The sequence below is a fragment of the Salvelinus fontinalis genome, unplaced genomic scaffold (genome assembly GCF_029448725.1).
Source record: "Salvelinus fontinalis isolate EN_2023a unplaced genomic scaffold, ASM2944872v1 scaffold_0011, whole genome shotgun sequence".
Lineage (NCBI taxonomy): Eukaryota > Metazoa > Chordata > Actinopteri > Salmoniformes > Salmonidae > Salvelinus > Salvelinus fontinalis.
Window position 1 is genome coordinate 201,647 of NW_026600220.1, and position 18,245 is coordinate 219,891.

At 44.0% G+C, this 18,245-nt stretch overlaps 1 long non-coding RNA gene across 1 annotated transcript in view; it reads left to right on the forward strand.

Moving 5' to 3' along the window:
• Nucleotides 1–15,427: 15,427 nt before the first annotated feature.
• LOC129842096 (uncharacterized) overlaps nucleotides 15,428–18,245 on the forward strand; it is a 70,836-nt gene continuing 68,018 nt past the window's right edge. Inside the window, exons 1-3 of the long non-coding RNA XR_008757458.1 lie at nucleotides 15,428–15,550; nucleotides 15,639–15,781; nucleotides 16,915–17,009. This is a non-coding gene — a long non-coding RNA (uncharacterized LOC129842096). The remainder of the gene's footprint in view (nucleotides 15,551–15,638; nucleotides 15,782–16,914; nucleotides 17,010–18,245) is intronic.

The following is an 18,245-nucleotide window of genomic DNA, read 5'->3' on the forward strand; positions in this document are numbered from 1 at the left end:
CCGATGTTACCCTCAAAAAATATTGATATAAATTTGGCAAGATTGTACGATTTGCTTCAGATTTGTCATGTTTAGTGATTGGCTTGCGAGGCTACATCAACTGCAGCGTGGTATTTGATATGCGCGTGTGTCAACACCAGCAACGCCAGCCTCTGTCTATGCTGATGCGTGAGTGAAGTGAGTTGGGAAAAACTGACAGTATGCATCTTAGAAATAGTTTTCACATAATAACTTTATGTCTGAACTCAGAATCAAATTGGCTTCCTCAAAATACCATGGTCGCTATGGTAGAATATCTATTTAGTTCTGCAATTTTGTGCATTTATCAAAGTCCCATCAGGTAGCCTGATTTCACATGTGTTATGTAAACAAGATTATTAGGGAAATCGTTCTATTTGTACAGCATGTAAACATTTAAATCAAACTATTAATTAATTTGATTATTCACAATAATCATATTATTCTGTGCATACTTAGTGCCGGCCGTGTTCCTATTGATTAGTTACAGGGATCGGCTTGTAACAGCCACACAACACGATAAAGCAAAAACATTGTGACACGGCCAGAACTTTGTCAGATTCTACGGCTGCATTTTGCGGTACTTCATCTGCAGACTCGGACCTGGTCACACTGGATGAGCCAAGATGTCTGACAATCGTTTACGACCTAAGAATATGCCCACAACCAGGACATTTTGTCTGAGGTGGCATAGGATGACTAAAATCGTGCAGTCTGTGGGGTCTCTTAGCCCAAACACCCCAGTCGAGATGTGTGCATACTTGCGTCCCATCTCACAGCTCCAAAGTCAAAGTTCAGACTAAGGTCACTTCCTGTCTCATTGTCCACTCAGACTGTGTCAGCTACACTCCTCTACACTCCTCTGTTACCCCTCATTCTCCTCTCCTCCTCCAACTATTCCTCCACTCCTCCTCTCGTGGTCCAGCCTTGACTGGGAGTCAGGATAAATCATTATTAGATTCATACAGGAAGGAATATTAGATTCATACAGGAAGGAATATTAGATTCATACAGGAAGGAATATTAGATTCATACAGGAAGGAATATTAGATTCATACAGGAAGGAAGCTGGGGCCAAAAACAGTCACATAGATAGAGACAGAGGAGAGGAGAGGAGAGGAGAGGAGAGGAGAGGAGAGGAGGGGAGAGGAGAGGAGAGGAGAGGAGAGGAGAGGAGAGGAGAGGAGAGGAGAGGAGAGGAGAGGAGAGGAGAGGAGAGGAGAGGGACAGACAGACAAGTGCAATTGAAACAGAAATTAGTAGATCATGAGAGGAGGAGAGGACGAGGGAGAGGAGGAGAGGAGAGGAGGAGAGAGGAGAGGATGGCAAAGCTACAGCTGTGACCTCTTGGCAGTGGGGACAAGATGTACGAAACATCACAGAACCCTCCGGAACACTACGGAATACCATGGAACGCTACGGAACACTAGCTCTGGAAGCAGGTGTGTGTCCAAACGGATCGTCCCCGCAGCCAGCCAGCCAGCCAGCCAGAAGATCATCAGACAGAGCATGAGTGGTGACCAGGGTTAGACCAGGTAGCAGAGAGAGATGGGGGGGGGAGCGAGAGAGAGGGGGAGAGAGAGAGGGGGGAAAGAGAGAGGCGGAGATGGGGCAGAAAGAGAGAGGGGAGGGGTGAGAGAGGGCAGGAGAAAGCGAAATCTGATATGTAAAGTAAGGAATCCTGTCAGCTCTATTTATGGTATTTCTGTCTGTACGTCTATGTTATATATCTATCTGTAAAGTTCAGTGTCTATGTTATATATCTATCTGTATAGTTCAGTGTCTATGTGATATTTCTATCTGTAAAGTTCAGTGTCTATGTTATATATCTATCTGTATAGTTCAGTGTCTATGTGATATTTCTATCTGTATAGTTCAGTGCCTCTGTTATATTATGACATGTGGAGCTCATCTGATAGGACACAGGAATAAGTCTATCCCCATTGTCATGGTTATATCCTAAATGATGCACTACTGTTGATCAGGGCCCCAAATAGGTCTGGTTAAATATAGTGCACTATATAGTGAATAGGATGGACACAGTCCATGTTGTAGTTACTGAACTAATGAGGGTATCTCAGGGCGTATATAGGAAGGTTGACTGTGATCTATGTGGATAGATGGAACACACTGAAGGGTAGAACAGAAGGGTAGATGGAAGCTCTTATGGAGTTCTACTGTTCTATAGTAGAACACATCAGACAGCGTTCTAATCAGCCTCAAGGAGGTCTTCTCAGGGTCTGGCTGGCTTGCTGTGTCTGAGTGTTCTCAGAATGACAGTACACAGTGAAGGGTTGGGCTGGCTTGGTGTGTCTGAGTGTTCTCAGAATGACAGTACAAAGTGAAGGGTTGGGCTGGCTTGGTGTGTCTGAGTGTTCTCAGAATGACAGTACAAAGTGAAGGGTTGGGCTGGCTTGGTGTGTCTGAGTGTTCTCAGAATGACAGTACACAGTGAAGGGTCTGGCTGGCTTGGTGTGTCTGAGTGTTCTCAGAATGACAGTACAAAGTGAAGGGTTGGGCTGGGGAGATATGGCATCAGCTGGAAGATGCCTCAATCAATCAGTCAGCCAACCGGACGGCCGACAGACTAACATATCATTTGTTAATCAATCCAACAAATAACAAAGTGGCCAGATAACATCTGTGGAGTGTTTCCCTCCTCCATAGCAGTCTCTACTCATCTGTTAAACCATCACTGCATCCCAAATGCCACCATGTTACCCACAGGGCTCTGGTCAAAAGCAGTGCACTATGTAAAGAATAGGGTGGTATATCAGAGAGCACAGCACACTGAGCACGCTGACACACTTTCAGACTCCAAATGTTGGTGTCATCCATGACACATTCAGAAAGCATGAGGCTATCCAGCCAACCAAGCTGGAAACATGCCATCTAAGCTATTTTCAAAGTAACATTTTTCTCTTGAGGAGGGACAGAGGGGGAGGGATGGAGGACAGAGGAGGGAGGGGAAAAAAGAGAGAGAGAAGGGAGGGAGGGTGTAGGAGGCCTATTTTTGGACAAAAGAGAGCACTAGGTGACGTTGGAAGAGGGCAGGAGTTGAGAGGTGCCAGGTGAATTACCTTAAGGCTTTCTGACTCAGCAAAACACACACACACACACACACACACACACACACACACACACACACACACACACACACACACACACACACACACACACACACACCCCAACACAGGGGCCGCCACAACGTCATCTGGGACTGCGTTCTCCACAAAGTTATAAAAATGGTTAGCTATAAAAATGGTTAGTTTACCGACATGTTCTTTCGACGTCCCAAATGGCAACCTATTCCTTATTTGGAGCACTACTTTTGACAACGGCCCATAGGGCAGATTCTTTGTCTCTCTCTCTCGATCACTCACTCACTCTCTGACTATCAGCCTCTGTCTGTGACCTCTGTGCTTGTGTAAGTGTGACCTTCACTCCGGCATGGAACATAAACAAATCCCCATAATATTAAGATGCAGAGAGAAATTAGCCTGTTGTGTGATTATGGACCAGTGACTTTGGGTTCACATGGTAAACACTGACTCAGTCTGCACCCTAAATGGCACACCAGATGCCCTATGTCGTGCACTATTTTTGGCCAGGGCCTATAGAGGTGTAGTGCACTATAAAGGGAATAGTGTGCCATTTGGGACGAACACTCAGTATCTGATCGACAGGAAATACGGTTGTTCTGATTTCAAAGTATCCCTCCGCCACAACGCATGTTTCTTTTTGTATAGTCCCCGATGCGAATTCAATAAATACCAAATCATATCAAATTGTATTTGTCACATACACGTGTTTACAGATGTTATTGGGATTGTAGCTAAATGCTTATGCATCTAGTTCTGACAGTGCAGCAGTATCTAACAAGTAATATCTCACAATTTCACAACAACTACCTAATACACACAAATCTAAGTAAAGGAATGGCATTAAGAATATATAAATATATGGACGAGCAATATCAGAGTGGCATAGACTGAGATACAGTAGTTAGAACAGAATACAGTATATATACATATGAGATGAGTAATGCAGGATACTGTATGTAAACATTATTAAAGTGACTAGTATACCAGATGTTCCGCTGTACGTTTCTCACCGCTTGCGACTGATATCAATACTCACTCAAAAAGAAAATCAAACTCGCAGTTGTACCACGATGCCTCCATGTGTTGAGACACGTAAAAAAGGGAACTTTTCCAACCATGGTTTCTTTAGGAGCTTCCTGTTGTGAGGGGGACAATAGAGTTGGGATTTCTAGGGACCTCACAATACCATATCATCACGATACTATCTGTATCGTGATACATCACGATACAGATACATCACGATACATCACGATAGCCGATACAATCAAAGCATTGCGATTCTATAGGTACCATGATTCTACGAGTATTGAGATTCGATACTGAATTTTTTATTGTGATTCAATGTACCAAACATATTGCTCATCATGTCTGCTGTAGAGAGACAAGCGAGGTACAAGAGAGAGCCATCATCTTTTCCCCATCACTATGGAAACGCTGTCTTTGTGACATTTTCTTGCGCATCATGATTATGGTTCGTTTCAAGACAATTAACTACGATTTTTAATTTCCTCAAACTGGAGTTCTCTAAACTGGTATAGACCCCAATCCTACCTTTACCCCAGACCTCTCTGGAAACTACAAAAAGATTATTATGCAATACCTATCAGTAATCATTAATTTATAATGTTGATTCATTCATTAAAAACTTCTCAGTAGCTTAGATGAAGTTTGGTCAGTGTGCCAAGTACAGTATCACCCTTTGTAGGCTAATTTTAGATTGAGAGAGAGAGAGAAAAGAGAGAGGAGAGAGAGAGATTAAGATGAGAGGGTAGTTTGTCAGGACCTATCAGTACTTAATAAATGCTGCTTTTTAAATTCCCTTTTAAATGGAGCCAAGTCACAGATGTACAATGCGCGCGCACACACACACACACACACACACACACACACACACACACACACACACACACACACACACACACACACACACACACACACACACACACACACACACACACACACACACACACACACACACACACACACACACACACACACACACACACACACAGTTCAACTTTGGGACAAATTAGGCACTTTTTTATAAGACTTTTTATTATAAATTTGTTTTCCTAAAAGTCAGTTAGTATTTGATCTATGACTTGCCATGCTAATCACTAGCTAACTCCTCAGGCTCATGTTAACTTCATGCAGAAATGTTTGTTTTGTCTAAAATGGCACCCCATTTCATTAAGTTGTCACACCCTGATCTGTTTCACCTGTCTTTGTGCTTGTCTCCACCCCCCTCCAGGTATTGCCTATCTTCCTCATTATCCCCAGTGTATTTATACCTGTGTTCTCTGTTTGTCTGTTGCCAGTTCGTTTTGTTTCGTCAAACCTGTTTTTCCCATGCTCCTGTCTGGCTCTAGCTCCTATTTTCTAGCTTTCTTGTTTTTGAACCATTCTGCCTGCCTGTCGTTCTGTACCTTGTCACACCACCCTGGATTACTGACCTCTGCCTGCCCTGAGCCTGCCTGCCATTCTGTACTTTTCAGACTCTGCTCTGGACTGCTGACCTCTGACTGCCCGTGACCTGTCGTTTGCCTACCCCCCTGATTTTGTAATACATTTTTGTTACTTCGAAACTGTCTGCATCTGGGTCTTCTCCTGAGGCTTGACAATAGTGCCATTTTGGATTCAATTGGTTCTGTGAAAGTTCCCAGAACATTTGTTAAGTTGCAGAAAATGTTCTCATAACACAAAAACGGTCCAGTCATGCTGATTATTATAGAATGTTTGTATTAAACATTCACCTGATGTTGCAAGAACATTCCTAGAACACATTTGGTCAGTTCTTTAAAGGTTCCAATAATGTTTCTTTCGGTTGTGGGAACATTGTGGGGATATGACAATAGACAGTTTGTGTTTTGGGAACCTGTCTAGTTGTTCTGACATTCAGAATGTTTATATCACGGTGCACAAAACATTCCTTTGATGTTGCCAAAACAGCCTTTCTGATTTATTTAAAGGTTCTCAGGACATTTAAGTGGTGGGAACAGTGTGGGTACATTACAAGAGAATGTAGGTGATACAGAGACAAACAACATTTTAATTTAATTCATAGGACATTTGAACAGAATTTTATCAAGCAATCCTATTTTACACTTCATATGTTAACAAATCTCCACATGTGGGGTTTGAACCAGCAATGTCTGGTTCTTAAAACTTCTTCAGGATTGGTGGGTGCCTTGCGGACGTTGAACTAATGTAGGCTAATGCGATTAGCATGAGGTTGTAAGTAACAATAACATTTCCCAGGACATAGACATATCTGATATTGGCAGAAAGCTTAGATTATAGTTAATCTATCTGCACTGTCCAATTTACAGTAGCTATTACAGTGAAAGAATACCATGCTATTGTTTGAGGAGAGTACACAGTTTTGAACATGAAAAGTTATTAATGAACTAATTATGCACATTTAGGCAGTCTTGATTTTAAAAAATTACCAGAAATGCAATGGTTCATTTGATCAGTCTTAAATTTAGCAGACACTGCTGCCATCTAGTGGCCAAAATCTAAATTGCAGCGGGGATGGAATAATACATGATGGCCTTCCTCTTGCATTTCAAAGATGATGGTACAAAAAAAATACAACAAACGGTTGGTTTGTTCTTGTATTATCTTTTATCAGATCTATTGTGTTATATTCTCCTACATTCCTTTCACATTTCCACAAACTTCAAAGTGTTTCCTTTCAAATGGTACCAAGAATATGCATATCCTTGCTTCAGGGCAGTTCGATTTGGGTATGTTATTTTAGGCAAAAATTGAAAAAACGGGTCCGATCCTGAAGAAGTTTAAGCCAGGTCTTTTATCCCTGTGGCACCAGGGAAGCTCTTTTACATCTTATATGTTTTCAGTTTGGTCTTAGACATTACTAACCCAGGGACATACTGGTAACTGGCTTATTCACCATCGTTATAGGCTGCGTACTTCTGGGGCCATATTTAGATAACGAAAAATAAGCATTTCTGACTGGATTTATAAATCTGGACGAAATAAAGAAACATGGTTGAATAATATGTGGGCTTGAACCATACATTTTCAGCTCTGCTGCCAGGTCATTAACCATCTGTACCACTAGGGGACAGCTGTGATATTGTACTATAGGTTTCTTCAGCATAATTATGTCAATCAGGAAACAGAACACAATTTCTGAATTGATCAAACGTTCCCATTCTCTTCATTAGCTGTGTACTGGTAACACTGTATTAAATGTTCCCATCCTCTTCATTAGCTGTGTACTGGTAACACTGTATTACATGTTCCCATCCTCTTCATAAGCTGTGTACTGGTAACACTGTATTACATGGTCCCATCCTCTTCATTATCTGTGTACTGGTAACACTGTATTAAATGTTCCCATCCTCTTCATTAGCTGTGTACTGGTAACACTGTATTACATGTTCCCATCCTCTTCATTAGCTGTGTACTGGTAACACTGTATTACATGTTCCCATCCTCTTCATTAGCTGTGTACTGGTAACACTGTATTAAATGTTCCCATCCTCTTCATTAGCTGTGTACTGGTAACACTGTATTACATGTTCCCATCCTCTTCATTAGCTGTGTACTGGTAACACTGTATTAAATGGTCCCATCCTCTTCATTAGCTGTGTACTGGTAACACTGTATTACATGTTCCCATCCTCTTCATTAGCTGTGTACTGGTAACACTGTATTACATGTTCCCATCCTCTTCATTAGCTGTGTACTGGTAACACTGTATTAAATGTTCCCATCCTCTTTTAAATATTGAAAAAAATATTTTTCCAAGGATATTGGAACAACATCTTGGGATGTTATCGTTCTAATGTTAGATAAAACCCTAACTAAAACTGAAATGGGAATCTAAGCTAATGTTGTGGGAATGTTCCTGGTTTGCTGGGAGTGCACTTGCCCTGGTCAAAAGAAGCACACTTTACAGGGAATACAGTGCCATTTCAGACACATCCATCAAGGACATTGTGGTGGTTGTTTTGGCCTTTAGATGTTGACATCTGTTGTGTTTCAAGACTTTACTGTGGCGTGGATATAGAAACGTACTGTACACTGAACCCAACTGACACACAATCTTATCCTGTGGTTGTGTTGGCCTGTATGTTAGAGCATGTTTGAGGAGAGACGGCCTTAGGCATGGCGTGTGTGTGTGTGTGTGTGTGTGTGTGTGTGTGTGTGTGTGTGTGTGTGTGTGTGTGTGTGTGTGTGTGTGTGTGTGTGTGTGTGTGTGTGTGTGTGTGTGTGTGTGTGTGTGTGTGTGTGTGTGTGTGTGTGTGTGTGTGTGTGTGTGTGTGTGTGTGTGTGAGACAGAGAATGCATGAGATGTATGTGTGATACATGTAAAAGCCTATACATCCATTCTGTGTGACTGCTCAGTAACCATGCATGATAACCATGCTCACCACATCTGGCCCAGAAGCACTACATCCTGTGCAGGCTTCAGTTTCAGTCTAGCGGTGTAATAACACAATTGATTCAGTCAACAACACAACACGAACCCCGTACACTTGGGCTCTCTCTCAGTCACCTAAAAGTCTGTCCTCTCCTGCACTGATCTGAAAGAAGTGACCAGGTGAAAGCCAAGCCAGTCTAAGCTTCCTTCCACCGTTATTGTTTTCAACTGTGAAGCCAATCAGTGCAGATGAAGAGGAGGAGACAATTGAGAAATAGCCTCTGGCCACGTTCAGTAGTCAAACGTTGTCGAACGTTGCAGAAATGCGACGAATTAAGCAGACTTGATTCCTTATTCTACACATCCGATGGGCAAGTTTTTTCTACACAGCATATTTCTACCTGAACGTTCCTAAACGTTGCATCCTGCTGAACAGGCCCCTTGGTCTGGTCACATGTCCACAGGTGACGTACCAAGACTACCATCTACTGGTCAATTATTGTACTGCTATAACTTTCCTTATGAAGACTAGTCTCTATCAATGATGTGTAATAACACAAGATGACTGACAGGGAGCGCTGTTTTGAAGCGACTGCACAGTCATGTTGGTACTACTCCTCCATTGTAACCCTAACCCCTACCCTTACCCTAACCATAACCCTTACCTAATCCTTATCAATTTTACATTTCAACCTCAATGGGTTAGAGAGATCCCAAGGTTCTCGAAGAGCACAGACCATTTATTAACATCTACATTTGTTTTTGACAAGTATATTCTACTACAGAAACTTTAATTAGTACTTAAAAATTATATTAAGTGACCTGAACATAAACATTATATTTCAAAAATATATAAAAACATATTCCTTAAAATATATTTTAGAGAGTACTAATGTTACTGTCCCCACTACAACAAAAACACTTAAATACATTATTGAAATAATGTAGATTTCAATTCATTCCTATGGAGGACGAGGAGTGTCAATATGGCCGACCGGTGGCTTCAAAGCCTCTCATTGGCTAATACATAGCAGCAGCAATCCAGGGTTTATATACATCATTGGTTTCTATCTGTTCAATCTGACCTTTTTTCCCACACTGCGTTGTTAACTTATAACTGACACCATTTAGAAGTGAAACATTGGTGTTACTATAGTACATTACAACACTTAGTAGTACAGCATACATACATCTTTAATCCCAACGTTGTAGGATCCCTAGCTGGCCTATTGTAGGATCACTAGCTGGCCTATTGTAGGATCACTAGCTGGCCTATTGTAGGATCACTAGCTGGCCTATTGTAGGATCACTAGCTGGCCTATTGTAGGATCCCTAGCTGGCCTATTGTAGGATCACTAGCTGGCCTATTGTAGGATCACTAGCTGGCCTATTGTAGGATCCCTAGCTGGCCTATTGTAGGGTCACTAGCTGGCCTATTGTAGGATCCCTAGCTGGCCTATTGTAGGATCACTAGCTGGCCTATTGTAGGATCACTAGCTGGCCTATTGTAGGATCACTAGCTGGCCTATTGTAGGATCACTAGCTGGCCTATTGTAGGATCACTAGCTGGCCTATTGTAGGATCACTAGCTGGCCTATTGTAGGATCACTAGCTGGCCTATTGTAGGATCCCTAGCTGGCCTATTGTAGGATCACTAGCTGGCCTATTGTAGGATCACTAGCTGGCCTATTGTAGGATCCCTAGCTGGCCTATTGTAGGGTCACTAGCTGGCCTATTGTAGGATCCCTAGCTGGCCTATTGTAGGATCACTAGCTGGCCTATTGTAGGATCACTAGCTGGCCTATTGTAGGATCACTAGCTGGCCTATTGTAGGATCACTAGCTGGCCTATTGTAGGATCACTAGCTGGCCTATTGTAGGATCACTAGCTGGCCTATTGTAGGATCACTAGCTGGCCTATTGTAGGATCCCTAGCTGGCCTATAGTAGGATCCCTAGCTGGCCTATTGTAGGATCACTAGCTGGCCTATTGTAGGATCACTAGCTGGCCTATTGTAGGATCACTAGCTGGCCTATTGTAGGATCACTAGCTGGCCTATTGTAGGATCCCTAGCTGGCCTATAGTAGGATCCCTAGCTGGCCTATTGTAGGATCACTAGCTGGCCTATTGTAGGATCACTAGCTGGCCTATTGTAGGATCACTAGCTGGCCTATTGTAGGATCACTAGCTGGCCTATTGTAGGATCACTAGCTGGCCTATTGTAGGATCACTAGCTGGCCTATTGTAGGATCACTAGCTGGCCTATTGTAGGATCCCTAGCTGGCCTATTGTAGGATCCCTAGCTGGCCTATTGTAGGATCACTAGCTGGCCTATTGTAGGATCACTAGCTGGCCTATTGTAGGATCCCTAGCTGGCCTATAGTAGGATCACTAGCTGGCCTATTGTAGGATCACTAGCTGGCCTATTGTAGGATCCCTAGCTGGCCTATTGTAGGATCACTAGCTGGCCTATTGTAGGATCACTAGCTGGCCTATTGTAGGATCACTAGCTGGCCTATTGTAGGATCCCTAGCTGGCCTATAGTAGGATCACTAGCTGGCCTATTGTAGGATCACTAGCTGGCCTATTGTAGGATCCCTAGCTGGCCTATTGTAGGATCCCTAGCTGGCCTATAGTAGGATCACTAGCTGGCCTATTGTAGGATCCCTAGCTGGCCTATAGTAGGATCACTAGCTGGTCTATTGTAGGATCCCTAGCTGGCCTATTGTAGGATCCCTAGCTGGCCTATTGTAGGGTCACTAGCTGGTCTATTGTAGGATCCCTAGCTGGCCTATTGTAGGGTCACTAGCTGGCCTATTGTAGTGTCACTAGCTGGCCTATTGTAGTGTCACTAGCTGGCCTATTGTAGTGTCACTAGCTGGCCTATTGTAGTGTCACTAGCTGGCCTATTGTAGTGTCACTAGCTGGCCTATTGTAGTGTCACTAGCTGGCCTATTGTAGGTTCAATAGCTGGCCTATTGTAGGATCCCTAGCTGGCCTATTGTAGGGTCACTAGCTGGCCTATTGTAGGATCCCTAGCTGGCCTATTGTAGGATCCCTAGCTGGCCTATTGTAGGATCCCTAGCTGGCCTATTGTAGGATCCCTAGCTGGCCTATTGTAGGATCCCTAGCTGGCCTATTGTAGGATCACTAGCTGGCCTATTGTAGGATCCCTAGCTGGCCTATTGTAGGATCCCTAGCTGGCCTATTGTAGGATCCCTAGCTGGCCTATTGTAGGATCCCTAGCTGGCCTATTGTAGGATCCCTAGCTGGCCTATTGTAGGATCCCTAGCTGGCCTATTGTAGGATCCCTAGCTGGCCTATTGTAGGTTCACTAGCTGGCCTATTGTAGTGTCACTAGCTGGCCTATTGTAGTGTCACTAGCTGGCCTATTGTAGTGTCACTAGCTGGCCTATTGTAGTGTCACTAGCTGGCCTATTGTAGGATCCCTAGCTGGCCTATTGTAGGATCCCTAGCTGGCCTATTGTAGGATCCCTAGCTGGCCTATTGTAGGATCCCTAGCTGGCCTATAGTAGGATCACTAGCTGGTCTATTGTAGGATCCCTAGCTGGCCTATTGTAGGATCCCTAGCTGGCCTATTGTAGGGTCACTAGCTGGTCTATTGTAGGATCCCTAGCTGGCCTATTGTAGGGTCACTAGCTGGCCTATTGTAGTGTCACTAGCTGGCCTATTGTAGTGTCACTAGCTGGCCTATTGTAGTGTCACTAGCTGGCCTATTGTAGTGTCACTAGCTGGCCTATTGTAGTGTCACTAGCTGGCCTATTGTAGTGTCACTAGCTGGCCTATTGTAGGTTCACTAGCTGGCCTATTGTAGGTTCACTAGCTGGCCTATTGTAGGATCCCTAGCTGGCCTATTGTAGGATCCCTAGCTGGCCTATTGTAGGGTCACTAGCTGGCCTATTGTAGGATCCCTAGCTGGCCTATTGTAGGATCCCTAGCTGGCCTATTGTAGGATCCCTAGCTGGCCTATTGTAGGATCCCTAGCTGGCCTATTGTAGGATCCCTAGCTGGCCTATTGTAGGATCCCTAGCTGGCCTATTGTAGGATCCCTAGCTGGCCTATTGTAGGATCACTAGCTGGCCTATTGTAGGATCACTAGCTGGCCTATTGTAGGATCCCTAGCTGGCCTATTGTAGGATCCCTAGCTGGCCTATTGTAGGATCACTAGCTGGCCTATTGTAGGATCCCTAGCTGGCCTATTGTAGGATCCCTAGCTGGCCTATTGTAGGATCCCTAGCTGGCCTATTGTAGGATCCCTAGCTGGCCTATTGTAGGATCACTAGCTGGCCTATTGTAGGATCACTAGCTGGCCTATTGTAGGATCCCTAGCTGGCCTATTGTAGGGTCCCTAGCTGGCCTATTGTAGTGTCACTAGCTGGCCTATTGTAGTGTCACTAGCTGGCCTATTGTAGGGTCACTAGCTGGCCTATTGTAGTGTCACTAGCTGGCCTATTGTAGTGTCACTAGCTGGCCTATTGTAGTGTCACTAGCTGGCCTATTGTAGGTTCACTAGCTGGCCTATTGTAGGATCCCTAGCTGGCCTATTGTAGGGTCACTAGCTGGCCTATTGTAGGATCCCTAGCTGGCCTATTGTAGGATCCCTAGCTGGCCTATTGTAGGATCCCTAGCTGGCCTATTGTAGGATCCCTAGCTGGCCTATTGTAGGATCCCTAGCTGGCTTATTGTAGGATCCCTAGCTGGCCTATTGTAGGATCCCTAGCTGGCCTATTGTAGGATCCCTAGCTGGCCTATTGTAGGATCCCTAGCTGGCCTATTGTAGGATCACTAGCTGGCCTATTGTAGGATCACTAGCTGGCCTATTGTAGGATCACTAGCTGGCCTATTGTAGGATCCCTAGCTGGCCTATTGTAGGATCCCTAGCTGGCCTATTGTAGGATCACTAGCTGGCCTATTGTAGGATCCCTAGCTGGCCTATTGTAGGATCCCTAGCTGGCCTATTGTAGGATCCCTAGCTGGCCTATTGTAGGATCCCTAGCTGGCCTATTGTAGGATCCCTAGCTGGCCTATTGTAGGATCACTAGCTGGCCTATTGTAGGATCCCTAGCTGGCCTATTGTAGGATCCCTAGCTGGCCTATTGTAGGGTCACTAGCTGGCCTATTGTAGGATCCCTAGCTGGCCTATTGTAGGATCACTAGCTGGCCTATTGTAGGATCCCTAGCTGGCCTATTGTAGGATCCCTAGCTGGCCTATTGTAGGATCCCTAGCTGGCCTATTGTAGGATCCCTAGCTGGCCTATTGTAGGATCCCTAGCTGGCCTATTGTAGGATCCCTAGCTGGCCTATTGTAGGATCCCTAGCTGGCCTATTGTAGGATCCCTAGCTGGCCTATTGTAGGGTCACTAGCTGGCCTATTGTAGGATCACTAGCTGGCCTATTGTAGGATCACTAGCTGGCCTATTGTAGGATCACTAGCTGGCCTATTGTAGGATCACTAGCTGGTCTATAGTAGGGTCCCTAGATGGTCTATTGTAGGGTCACTAGCTGGTCTATAGTAGGGTCCCTAGATGGTCTATTGTAGGGTCACTAGCTGGTTTATAGTAGGGTCCCTAGATGGTCTATTGTAGGGTCACTAGCTGGCCTATTGTAGGGTCACTAGCTGGTCTATAGTAGGGTCCATAGATGGTCTATTGTAGGATACCTAGCTGGCATATTGCAGGATCCCTAGCAGGCCTATAGTAGGATCCCTAGATGGTCTATTGTAGGGTCACTAGGTGGCCTATTGTAGGATCCCTAGCAGGCCTATAGTAGGATCCCTAGATTGTCTATTGTAGGGTCCCTAGATTGTCTATTGTTGGATACCTAGCTGGCCTATTGTAGGGTCACTAGCTGGTCTATAGTAGGGTCCCTAGATGGTCTATTGTAGGATCCCTAGCTGGCCTATTGTAGGATCCCTAGATGGTCTATTGTAGGGTCACTAGCTGGTCTATTGTAGGGTCACTAGCTGGCCTATTGTAGGGTCACTAGCTGGTCTATTGTAGGGTAACTAGCTGGTCTATTGTAGGGTCACTAGCTGGCCTATTGTAGGTTCTCTACCCACCAGCGGGTAAGCAGAGTATCGCACTTATGAAGTGATTTGCATCTCTGGTGGGTTGATTTGTATATGGCATGAGGATTGGCATCTAAAAGTGGGCACCGTGCCAGTAGGGTGAGCAAGTATGCTGTCTCACCACCCAAAACATGTTGGAGAGCCACCTGCCTGCTGAGTGCTTGTTGATAACTGGGTAGCTAGCCTGTTGTAGAGACACCTGTCTGCTGAGTGCTTGTTGCTAACTGGGTAGCTAGCCTGTTGTAGAGACACCTGTCTGCTGAGTGCTTGTTGCTAACTGGGTAGCTAGCCTGTTGTAGAGACACCTGCCTGCTGAGTGCTTGTTGCTAACTGGGTAGCTAGTCTGTTGTAGAGACACCTGTCTGCTGAGTGCTTGTTGCTAAATGGGTAGCTAGCCTGTTGTAGAGACACCTTTCTGCTGAGTGCTTGTTGCTAAATGGGTAGCTAGCCTGTTGTAGAGACACCTGCCTGCTGAGTGCTTGTTGCTAACTGGGTAGCTAGCCTGTTGTAGAGACACCTGTCTGCTGAGTGCTTGTTGCTAACTGGGTAGCTAGCCTGTTGTAGAGACACCTGCTTGCTGAGTGCTTGTTGCTAACTGGGTAGCTAGTCTGTTGTAGAGACACCTGTCTGCTGAGTGCTTGTTGCTAACTGGGTAGCTAGCCTGTTGTAGAGGCACCTGCCTGCTGAGTGCTTGTTGCTAACTGGGTAGCTAGCCTGTTGTAGAGACACCTGCCTGCTGAGTGCTTGTTGCTAACTGGGTAGCTAGCCTGTTGTAGAGGCACCTGCCTGCTGAGTGCTTGTTGCTAACTGGGTAGCTAGCCTGTTGAGAGAGACCAGGTACAGAACAGTCTAAATACCACGACCTCTGTGAGAGACCAGCTACAAAATATTCTAAATACCACGACCACTGAGAGAGACCAGTTTAAAACGAGGCTTAGTTTCTATGGTGAGTGCAGTCTTTAATTTTCTTATTTTAGAAGTATAATTTTACTTCATACTTTTACATGCCTGCTGTTCTGTTGTATTTTTCTCAGAGAAACCCTGTCTGGATGGATGGTGGAAGTTTGGCACCAGCTGTTACTATGTCTCCTCCACGATGGACACAGGCGGGGGCGGTCAGAAGGAGTGCAGAACAATGGGTGGAGATTATGTTATTATAAACAGCAGAGAAGAACAGGTAATATATAATACATTAGTAATACTATAATACTACTGTTTCATTATTATTATTATTATTATCTCTCATAAGTTTTCAACATGTTTAATTCTGTGTGGTTACAGGGTTAATTCTGTGTGGTTACAGGGTTAATTCTGTGTGGTACAGGGTTAATTCTGTGTGGTTACAGGGTTAATTCTGTGTGGTTACAGGTTTAATTCTGTGTGGTTACATGTTTAATTCTGTGTTGTTACAGGTTTAATTCTGTGTTGTTACAGGTTTAATTCTGTGTGGTTACAGGGTTAATTCTGTGTTGTTACAGGTTTAATTCTGTGTTGTTACAGGTTTAATTCTGTGTGGTTACAGGGTTAATTCTGTGTGGTTACAGGGTTAATTCTGTGTGGTTACAGGGTTAATTCTGTGTTGTTACAGGTTTAATTCTGTGTGGTTACAGGGTTAATTCTGTGTGGTTACAGGGTTAATTCTGTGTGGTTACAGGGTTAATTCTGTGTGGTTACAGGGTTAATTCTGTGTGGTTACAGGTTTAATTCTGTGTTGTTACAGGTTTAATTCTGTGTTGTTACAGGTTTAATTCTGTGTGGTTACAGGGTTAATTCTGTGTGGTTACAGGGTTAATTCTTACAGGGGTGGTACAGGGGTGAAACCGAAACAATTCAAAAATGGTTAGTGGTTATGATTAGGGGTTAAGGTTAGGGGTTATGGTTAGTGTTTAAGGTTTGGGCTATGGGTGGGGGAATGATGGAATGTTGGGGAACTAAAATGATTAAACACAACTCTGTTTCCATCAAGTACTCTCCCAGCTTGCTAGAGCATTGTGAACTGTCGTGGTGCAGTCGTCAGAGCAGAGTGCTTGGTCTGTGTGGTCTGAGCACGCTTCCCCTCTGGGCATCATGAGTTTGCACCAGCGTTCGTTTTGTATTTTTTATGTGAGCGCTGAGGAAGGAATATATGGAAGTACTCGGGAACTTTTCAAACATCCTAAATCACCTTGTATTTCTAGTGACCAGAATGACTACATTATACTACTACTACTACTACTACTACTACTACTATTATTTATAAAATGTAAAAGTGTTTCTCTGCTGTGGAGATTAAATAATGGCCATTGTTTTTCTTCCATAAATATATTATAGATATTTATCAATGGATTTAAGAAGAATGTCTGGATTGGTACATATAAAAAAGATGGAATCTGGAAGTGGGTTGACAGCACACCATTTAACACTACGTGAGTGAACAAGTTCTGAAGGACTTTTACACTATTTTTCTGTTGTAATAAATTACTTTCTACAGTCCGATAATCTCGTCCTCAACCAGCTCTCTCTCTCCCTCTCTGTGTTGAATGGTAGCAACTGAGCCTGGGGACTAGGTCAACTGTCTGATTCTCTATGTAGAATGGTAACAACTGAGCCTGGGGACAAGGTTAACTGTCTGATTCTCTCTGTAGAATGGTAACAACTGAGTCTGGGGACTAGGTCAACTGTCTGATTCTCTATGTAGAATGGTAACAACTGAGCCTGGGGACTAGGTTAACTGTCTGATTCTCTATGTAGAATGGTAACAACTGAGCCTGGGGACTAGGTCAACTGTCTGATTCTCTATGTAGAATTGTAACAACTGAGCCTGGGGACTAAGTTAACTGACTGATTCTCTATGTAGAATGGTAACAACTGAGCCTGGGGACTAGATTAACTGTCTGATTCTCTATGTAGAATGGTAACAACTGAGCCTGGGGACTAGGTTAACTGTCTGATTCTCTATGTAGAATGGTAACAACTGAGCCTGGGGACTGGGTTAACTGTCTGATTCTCTATGTAGAATGGTAACAACTGAGCCTGGGGACTAGGTTAACTGTCTGATTCTCTATGTAGAATGGTAACAACTGAGCCTGGGGACTAGGTTAACTGTCTGATTCTCTATGTAGAATGGTAACAACTGAGCCTGGGGACTAGGTTAACTGTCTGATTCTCTATGTAGAATGGTAACAACTGAGCCTGGGGACTAGGTTAACTGTCTGATTCTCTATGTAGAATGGTAACAACTGAGCCTGGGGACTAAGTTAACTGTCTGATTCTCTATGTAGAATGGTAACAACTGAGCCTGGGGACTAGGTTAACTGTCTGATTCTCTATGTAGAATGGTAACAACTGAGCCTGGGGACTAAGTTAACTGTCTGATTCTCTATGTAGAATGGTAACAATTGAGCCTGGGGACTAAGTTAACTGACTGATTCTCTATGTAGAATGGTAACAACTGAGCCTGGGGAGTAGGTTAACTGTCTGATTCTCTATGTAGAATGGTAACAACTGAGCCTGGGGAGTAGGTTAACTGTCTGATTCTCTATGTAGAATGGTAACAACTGAGCCTGGGGACTAGGTTAACTGTCTGATTCTCTATGTAGAATGGTAACAACTGAGCCTGGGGACTAGGTTAACTGTCTGATTCTCTATGTAGAATGGTAACA